Source organism: Oryx dammah, unplaced genomic scaffold, assembly GCF_014754425.2.
Source record: "Oryx dammah isolate SB20612 unplaced genomic scaffold, SCBI_Odam_1.1 HiC_scaffold_2, whole genome shotgun sequence".
NCBI lineage: Eukaryota > Metazoa > Chordata > Mammalia > Artiodactyla > Bovidae > Oryx > Oryx dammah.
In genome coordinates this window covers 151,928,299-151,937,156 of record NW_024070186.1, presented here as the reverse complement: position 1 = coordinate 151,937,156, position 8,858 = coordinate 151,928,299, and the positions used below count along the sequence as shown (strand labels likewise).

The window sequence follows — 8,858 nt, the reverse complement described above, 5'->3', positions numbered from 1 at the left end:
GAAGTGACCAAGTCTAAGTTGGTCTTAGTAAAATATTCAGTAGTTAAGTAAAATATTCAGTAGTTAAGTAGTTAAGTAAAATATTCAGTAGTTAAGAATCTACATAGAGAGGTTCCCTGGGTGCAAGATTTCATAAACTAGGGCAATATTCTGGGGCAGATTGTCCAGGATGACATTGTTCTCTTGACAGGACAGTAATTGTTATAGACTGTGCTAGAACAGGTTTTTATAGAACAGTCTTCTGTAGGCATTTGCCTTTCTTTTCCTTAGTGTATGTGTGATCCCACTTTCCCTTGTCTACAACATTGTCTAGTCTCTTGGGTTTCCTACTGAATGAACATCTCTTTCAGTAGGGGATGCGATCTGAGCTACTGTGAATCATGACCATTTTTTTCCAGTGGGCTCAGCTGACAATGGCAAATTCATACGGGAAGAGCACACCTGCAAACACAGGGAAAGGAGTCCGGCATCCCGGAGAGAAGGAGCATCGGGGCTCTGTGTTGGCTGTGGCAGGAGAACGTGACTGCGGCCTCACATCATAGTTCAAGGCTAGGATGGCTTGCCATTTCAGGGACTTCGGTGGCTGGCAGCAGAAAATGACTGTGGCTAATAAAGGGGGAATGTATTGGAGAGATATGGGATGCCCACAGAACTAGAGGAAAGGATAAAGTAAGTCATAAGCAGGACAAACTCTGAGCAGAGTTGGAGAAGTGATAGGCAGTGTCGATGGGGGCATCTTTGGGTTAAATCTATTGTTTCACTTGTTTTCTCTCTTTGAATCTCTCTGAACAAAATCTGCAGAGAAGGCAATGGCACCCCACTCCAGTACTCTTGCCTGGAAAATCCCATGGATGGAGGAGTCTGGTGGGCTGCAGTCCATGGGGTCGCAAAGAATCGGACACGACTGAGCGACTTCACTTTCACGTTTCACTTTCATGCATTGGAGAAGGAAATGGCAACCCACTCCAGTGTTCTTGCCTGGAGAATCCCAGGGACAGGGGAGCCTGGTGGGCTGCCGTCTATGGGGTCACACAGAGTTGGACACGACTGACGCGACTTAGCTGCAGCCACACAAAATCTGAGTCTTGAGTAGGAGTGGGGAGAACCTGGCTTTGGTGTGTCTCACCTTGGTCCAGGGAGGGAATGGGACCTTGAATGATAAACAGCTTTGTCAAAGCATCAGCCCTAGACAACTTCTATCCCAAGGGAGGAGGTGGGGGAAGGCAAGGCTTTGCACCCAAAATCGGTGAGATGACAGACGCCATCTCCAGATGGCTAGAAGTCCTCTAGTGTTTCAAATGGAAGCCCAGTTTTGTCTAGTCACTTTCATCATAAACTTCAGGGTTTCTGAACAAATTTGTCAAGGCTAAAGCATGAGAGTGCTTGCAAACTCGGTAATAAACACTAGAGCAGAGGCTGTTATGACTCTGATTCATGACTTTATTTTCATTCTGAGGCACAGAAAGGTAAATGACATCTTATGTAACAAGTTCCAAGTTTCTAAGAGAAATTTGCATCAGAGTGTACACAGAGTCAATGTACTATAGTAAGAAAAGCCTGGACTTTTGGGGTGGAGGGATTTATCAAGCTGAGTTTGTTTTTTGGGATCAATTCTTTCCTTTATAATATGAAATTAAGAATAGGAAATGATATTTCATAGGGACTTTGTAAGATATGTGAAGCTCTTGGTATATATTAAACCTTTAACAAATATTAGCTTCCTTCTCTCCCACTGTGTGTGTGTGTGTATGTTTCTCTTTTTATATGAATCATATGTACTAATGTAGCTCTCCTTTTCCTGTAGTGAGCTGAAAAGCAATTCTCTTCCATTTTATTTTTCTGCTTTAGAGCTGTTGTTGGTAACTGGTGCAAATAGCAGATGAGGCTGTGTCTATCCCAGGATTAATATTACAAAGATACAATAATCTTTCCCTTAATTGTAGATGAGGCTATTTATATACCAGGTTGCCTTAAACATCTCAAATAGCAATGGCCAGCTATAGTTTAAAGGCAAAATGAAATCCTCTGTGGATTTTTATCATACCTAGAAGCAAAATCATCTAGTTATGAGTGCATGGTTGGACAAAATAAAAGAAATGTCTTAGAAGACCTAAATTGCACTGAATGGAATTTTGTGTCATTCATCACAATTTAAGTATACTAAAAGATTTCTTTTTATTTGCTCAACCAGTGCCTTGTTGAGGTGAGTCTTCCAAATGTTTAAATGAGGCTGAAAGTAGAAATTGTCATAGAAATAAACAAGAAGCTGTTTACAGAAGCCTCTGGAGGGAGAAGAAGGAAGAAATAGTATTGGGACATGTAGGAGGAAGAATGAGTCATCTTGGAAAATATAGTTAAACAAAATTCACTCCTCAGCCCCTGCCCATGGCAGAAATTAACTCCAGGGGACCTAGAGCATGGCGAATGGCCTTCAACATTGGAATATAATAAAATTTGAGTTCTAGCCTTGATACATTGGCTCTGGATGTATTTCTCAGCCTCTCTGATTTTCATTGTTCTCATCTGTAAAATGAGGCTCAATATTAATAATAACTGTATTTACAGGGTTATTATGAGGATTAAGTGGGAAGGTAAGGGACTGGAGTGATCAGAAGAGGCAAAACATTGATAACTGATGCCATGGAACTAATTTAATACATGAAATAAGACATGTGTTCTAGGATACAAAGTATGCATTCATTAAGAATATACTTGAAAATGATGCAGTTGCACATAATTGATAATCTTATTAGTTTTCCACATACTAATGCTGAACCTTAATGTGATATAAAAGAAAAAAACAATGACTCTTGGGGGCAGACAGATTTCAGCCTCTTCTGTTTGGAAACTGAGGGGTTTAGGCCAGTCACTATAGCTTGCTGATCTCAGAGGGGATTAAAAAAACTTAGAGTTTTGGGATGATTATGAAATAACCAATGAAAATTGTCTGAGTATATGGCTGCTGCTGCTGCTGCTAAGTCGCTTCAGTCGTGTCCGACTCTGTGCGACCCCATAGATGGCAGCCCACCAGGCTCCCCTGTCCCTGGGATTCTCCAGGCAAGAACACTGGAGTGGGTTGCCATTTCCTTCTCCAATGCATGAAAGTGAAAAGGGAAAGTGAAGTCGCTCAGTCGTGTCTGACTCTTTGCGACCCCATAGACTGCAGGCTACCAGGCTCTCCCTCCATGGGATCTGGTAGGTGGACTGGATTGGGTGCTGGTCAGTGGGTCAGTGTATTAGTAAGGGTTCTCCAAAGAGACAGAACCAATAGGAGAATATATGTGTATATATATATTATGTATGTAATAAGTATATGTCAGATATGCAGATGACACCACCCTTATGACTGAATGGAACTGAACTGAATAAGTATATACATAATATACTTATAATATATAGATGTATATATAGATTTATTATATATACATATATATGTTTGTATATAGAGGTTTATTATAAAGGATTGGCCCACATAATTGTGGATACTAGGAAGTCTAAAATCTGCAGTCTGTCAGCAAGCTTGAGACCCAGGGGAGCTGATGGTATCATCCCAGTCCTAAGGCAATCTGCTGGAGAATTTCCTCTTTCCAAAAGTTCCTCAACAAAAAAGGCCAGTCTTTTTGTTCCACTTAGGCCTTCAACTGATTAGATGAGGCTCACCCATATTATTATCCCCTAAATGATACAAAGACTCATTGGTCACTTAATCCATCTCCAGGTGATGTTATTCCTTTTCAAGCTGCATCATGCTCTTACTTTGATATGAAAGTGAAGTTGCTCAGTCGTATCTGACTCTTTGTGACCCCATGGACTGTAGCCTACCAGGCTCCTCCCTCCATGGGATTCTCCAGGCAAGAGTACTGGAGTGGGGTGCCATTTCCTTCTCCAGGGGATCTTCCAGACCCAGGGATCGAACCTGGGTCTTCCGCATTCCAGGTAGATGCTTTAAGCTCTGAGCCGCCCCTTCCTAGTCAACCCCCACCCCCAAGAAAACACTCTGGTGATTTCTACCATCAAAGATTAGTTTTGTGTGTTTTAGAATCCCATGTAAGCGAAATCATGTAGTATACACCCTTTGGGGTCTGGCTTCATTCACTCAGTATCATGTTGTTTTGTGCATTAGTAGTTTGTTCCGTTTTGTTGTATTTTATGAAAATTGTGCCCTTTGTTGGACCAGCTAGAATGGGGAGAGGAAGAAGAAAATTGTAAACACCAGTCAGGCCCGCCTGAATTGTGATAGAAACATAGTAATTTGAGCACTGCTTTTCTTACTTTGGTATAAATGTTTGTGCATATATTAACCAATTATTTCCCCCCTCTCTCCTTACCTTAATATCTATCATCAGACATTCAATAGCTGCTTAGCCTTTTATCTCAGTATTTAACTTACAGTATATCAAATGAAGCCAGACCCCAAGGAGTATGTACTACATGATTTCACTTACATGGAATTCTAAAACACACAAAACTAATCTTTGATGGTAGAAATCACCAGTGTTTTCTTGGGGGTGGGGGTTGACTGGGAAGGGGCATAAGAAAAATTTCTGGGTGATAGAATATTCTAAGGTTAAGTATACAGTTTACACAGGTGTATGCATTTGTTAAAACTAATCAAACTGCACTATATGTAAATTATATTTCAATAAAATGAGTAAAAGTTCACCCAACTGGTGTGAAGTGGATAGTCAGAGAGAAAGTGGATATGATTTGGACGCTGGTGGGTGCTGGAGATACCACTCTGTAGCCTCGTTCACTGTACCTCAGTCCAATAACGTCCAACAAGGCACCTGCTGAGGTGTCCAGCGGATGAGCCGAGAGAGCCCAAGAGCTCCCGTGAGTGGGGTAGGAAAAAGCCACCGAGAGTTGTCTGCTTCCTTTCTGTCTGCCTCCTGCCTCTGTCCAAGGTGGACTGGGGCATTCTGGGGCAGAGCTCAGGGACCTAGAGACCTGAGTTGGGTCTAGAGGAAGTCAGTCATGGAGGCTGACTCTAGTTGCCTCTTCCACCCGGCAAGGCGATGAACCCCACCCACTGTCATAAATCATTCCAAGGGCGAAAGGGGCTGGAGAAAAGGCTTGGTATGACCAAGTTTAAATCTTGAATTGCTGCATTTAAAAGTGGCAGTGACAGACTTTACCTTGAGTGGCAAGAGTAGGTGTTTCAACCGCCAAAGAGAATTGAGCTTTCAGGAGCCAAGCTGATTTTACTTAAAGAGAAGTGAGTAAGATTATGCTCCTGTTTATCTCAGGAGTTTACTCATTACACGTGGGTCTACACTGCTCACACCTGGTCCATTGTAGATGCCAATGGTCATTTAAGACTCTTCTCTCTTTCCCTCACCCAAATCAACTGGAACAACTTACGGCTATAAATATAAAAGTACATCACCTGCCACTAATAACGTGGGCTCAACTGAGGCCACAGGGAGGAACACCAAGACAGCAAATGTGTAGGTTTACAAAAATTAAAATGCAATGACATTTAGAAATATGAAATTACTTATGGAAAGCAATTCCTGCAGTTGTAAACTGAAAGATGATTTTTTTCCCATTAATTTCAGGATAAATGAAATCTGGAAAAACACGAAAATTAAAAGTAAGAATTCGTTTGTCAGCAGCATCTTCAGTTCAGTTCACTCACCCAGTCGTGTCCCACTCTTTGTGACCCCATGAACCGCAGCACACCATGCCTCCCTGTCTATCACCAACTCCCGGAGTTTACCCAAACTCATGTCCATTGAGTCGGCGATGCCATCCAGCCATCTCATCCTCTGTCATCCCCTTCTCCTGCCCTTAATATTTCCCAGCATCAGGGTCTTTTTCAATGAGTCAGCCCTTTGCATCAGGTGGCCAAAGTATTGGAATTTCAGCTTTAACATCAGTCCTTCCAATGAATACCCAGGACTGATCTTTAGGATGGACTGGTTGGATCTTCTTGCAGTCCAAGGGACTCTCAAGAGTCTTCTCCAACACCACAGTTCAAAAGCATCAATTCTTTGGCACTCAGCCTTCTTCACAGTCCAACTCTCACATCCATACATGACCACTGGAAAAACCATAGCCTTGACCAGACGGACCTTTGTTGACAAAGTAATGTCTCTGCTTTTTAATGTGCTGTTTGCTGCTGCTGCTGCTAAGTCGCTTCAGTCGTGTCCGACTCTGTGCGGCCCCAGAGACAGCAGCCCACCAGGCTCTCCTGTCCCTGGGATTCTCCAGGAAAGAACACTGGAGTGGGTTGCCATTTCCTTCTCCAATGCATGAAAGTGAAAGTGAAGTTGCTCAGTCGTGTCTGACTGCTAGCGACCCGATAGACTGCAGCCTACCAGCCTCCTCCATCCATGGGATTTTCCAGGCAAGAGTACTGGAGTGGGTTGCCATTGCTTTCTCCAATGTGCTGTTTAGGTTCGTCATAACTTTTCTTCCAAGGAACTTTTAATTTCATGGCTGCAGTCACCATCTACAGTGATTAAGGAGCTCCCCAAAATAAAGTCAGCCACTGTTTCCACTGTTTCCCCATCTATTTGCCATGAAGTGATGGGACTGGATGCCATGATCTTAGTTTTCTGAATGTTGAGCTTTAAGCCAACTTTTTCACTCTCCTCTTTCACTTTCATCAAGAGGCTCTTTAGTTCTTCACTTTCTGCCATAAGGGTGGTGTCATCTGTATATCTGAGGTTATTGATATTTCTCCTGGCAATCTTGATTCCAGCTTGTGCTTCTTCCAGCCCAGTGTTTCTCATGATGTACTCTGCATCAGGCTTCCCTGTCCATCACCAACTCCCAGAGTTTGCTCAAACTTATGCCCATGGAATCAGTGATGCCATCCAACCATTCTCTGTCAGATCAATCCCCAGCTAGGTGATCTATATTTAATAGTTTAAATGATTCATAGTATAAAAGTTAATGACATAAAAATAAGGAAATTTTACCCACAGAGCTAGAGTAGGGTCTTCTATTTTAATTTATTTATTTTTCAGACAAATTCATTCACTCCTGAGTTTCTCCTATGAAATCCATTATTATTTTTCTAAATGGGACTAGTTTACTTTCTCCTGAAAGTTCCTTATAGATGTTTGAATCACCCTGCAGGAAGAAATGCAGTAAACTGTGACAGTTTAAGCACTAGAAGGACATAAAATTTCCAGCAAGTGGACAAAGGGGCTGTATGGTGGAGGAACACCTTGACACTGACTGTTTTCATGTACTTATGGTCAATTAATCTACTAAAAGGAGATAAGAATATATAATGGAGAAAAGACAGTGTCTTCAATAAGTAGTGCTGGTAAACTGTATCAGTTCAGATCAGTCACTTAGTCGTGTCCGACTCTTTGCAACCCCATGAATCGCAGCACACCAGGTCTCCCTGTCATTCACCAACTCCCGGAGTTCACTCAGACTCACGTCCATCGAGTCAGTGATGCCATCCAGCCATCTCATCCTCTGTCGTCCCCTTCTCTTCCTGCCCCCAATCTCTCCCAGCATCAGAGTCTTTTCCAATGAGTCAACTCTTCACATGAGGTGGCCAGAGTACTGGAGTTTCAGCTTTAGCATCATTCCTTCCAAAGAACACCCAGGACTGATCTCCTTTAGAATGGACTCCTTGCAGTCCAAGGGACTCTCAAGAGTCTTCTCCAACACCACAGTTCAAAAGCATCTATACTTCAGTGCTCAGCTTTCTTCATAGTCCAACTCTTACATCTATACATGACCACTGGAAAAACCATAGCCTTGACTAGATGGACCTTTGTTGTCAAAGTAATGTCTCTGCTTTTGAATATGCTAGCCAGGTGGATTAGAGCCCACCTTAATAGTGTCAGGAAACCATCTCCAAATACAATCACATCCTGAGGTACTGTGGGTTAGGGCTTCAACTTAGGAAATTGGGAGGACACAGTTCAGCATATAATCATGTTCACAAGGCTGTGGGCTGTGTAGGACCAAGGATCACCCCTGGGACAAGAGGAATCCAAAGAAAATCATAAATTCCCTCTGTCCCCTTCTGTTTTTTTTTTTGAAGCTTCTGGCTCCAGATTATTGCCCCCCTTCCTTTGTTCTCTGTTTGGCAGGATTCTGCACTCCTGGATGGGGTCAGAGCCCTCATGGGCGGGGTATGTGCTGTGCCCCTGTATTCACCGGTAGTGAGGCTGTGCAGCATGAAGTGGCCCAAGTCCTGTTTGGAGATGACCGTTGAGGGCCCTCGTCCATCCAGGGTCCCTGTGTGGGCCCCCGTCAGCGGCTGGTCTCCCATTGGTGGTGGCATCCCTGGCTGCTTACTTCAGGCCCGACTCCTGCAGTATTTTCTGCATCTGGATTTGGTCATCAGTCACATCCTACCGTCTTGGGGGCACCTTGGAAGGGTCCTGTGGTAGGAAGGCCGAGGTGCAGGCCACGACCTTGTCTGCACCATGTGTCTTCACGGCTGCCACAATATTCCGGCACCCTCAGACATCACTGTGGACCCTCAGACATCACTGTGGTAAGGATCTGCTTGCACCACCAGGGCCAGTGTGGTGAGCCCGATCTTGCTGGTGGCGCGGAAGCTGGCAACCTTCTTGACGGCCATACCACCAGGCATAGGGGCATGAGGCCCTGGAGTTTCAGGACACTCCAGAAGGCCTGGCTGCTGGGCCACCCTCCAGCCCTTCCTTAGAGGGAAGGACAGGGAGGGGCTGCTCAGAGGGGCACACCTCAGCCCACCTCCAGCCTCAGACTGTGGTCGAGGGGCCAGGCCAAAAGGCCATGCCTCTCCGAGCTCTGTCCCCTTCTATATAAGCTTTTCACACTGGGAAATTTGGTTAGAATTGCCCAACAGGAAAGAGTTGAAAGGTTCATTGTGAAAGGAACAAATCCCAGCTGATTAA

At 43.9% G+C, this 8,858-nt stretch overlaps 1 pseudogene; it reads right to left on the bottom strand.

Moving 5' to 3' along the window:
* Positions 1-403: 403 nt before the first annotated feature.
* Positions 404-8,560, bottom strand: LOC120882183 (annotated as a pseudogene).
* Positions 8,561-8,858: the final 298 nt, after the last annotated feature.